We start from the raw sequence: 953 nt of genomic DNA on the forward strand, positions 1-953 counted from the left end.
TTTGCTCAGATGTGATGTGATGGAGGTTGTCCCTGGATATGCTGTCTACTCCACTGGTCTCCATCCTACCTTCGAAGCTCTTATTCTTATAGAAATGTCACATATATGTCTCAAATCAATTCACCATGAACCCAATATTTATGACTTATTTTAACACAAGGAATGCTTTTCATGTATACAAAAGGTACAAATTATTATAAAACAAGACAATGTTCCATTCATTACCTGCAATATTTGGACAAAAGTTAAACAACAAAATGGACAAAAGTCATCAGTGTAAAAATAAATTATTTATTTATTTTGTACTTTTGGGAAAAAGGGAAATGAAGGTAAAGGTAGTGGTTTGAGGAAGGGGTGGGTGAAGGGGGTGAGCTGGGGGGGGGGGGAGAAAGGTCAGAGTCAGGTCAGGTATGGGAGCATGCGCCAGAGCAGCGCGTCGCTGCATCCACTTTCCGCCGGTACTCCAAGGGTCTTCATCTGGCCATCCCCATTTCCTTGAGATGCTGATCAACCTGCTACAACCATGAGGCAAGTGGTCAGGGAGAAAGATGGATATTATATGTCATTTGACTACGATTTTACTCGAAATATTTTCCAGATTTTTATTTATATATTTCTTTACAGTGTTTATTCTAACTAAATACTGTTTCTGGTACTTGGAAAGTTATAACATTTCTTTTTAGCCCTTATACCTTACTAATGCTGCAACAACAAACTTTTGAGTGGTTGTGAAAAGCAATTGCAGTAATATTAGATGGATCTTTAATATATGCTAACCGTAGATACTGTGCTTCTGGAAAAATTGAAGGAACCCCTCCTTCACCTCCACCTTTACACCGACACTTCCATCTCCACCTCTATATCCACTTACATATGTATTCACCCCGCACTTCCAGCCCCCACACCTACCTAAACCTCAAGACCCACCTCCACACTCACCTCTATCTCCACAT

Source organism: Eptatretus burgeri, chromosome 5 (genome assembly GCF_056783735.1).
Source record: "Eptatretus burgeri isolate ZD-2024b chromosome 5, Ebu_testis_v1, whole genome shotgun sequence".
Taxonomy (NCBI): domain Eukaryota; kingdom Metazoa; phylum Chordata; class Myxini; order Myxiniformes; family Myxinidae; genus Eptatretus; species Eptatretus burgeri.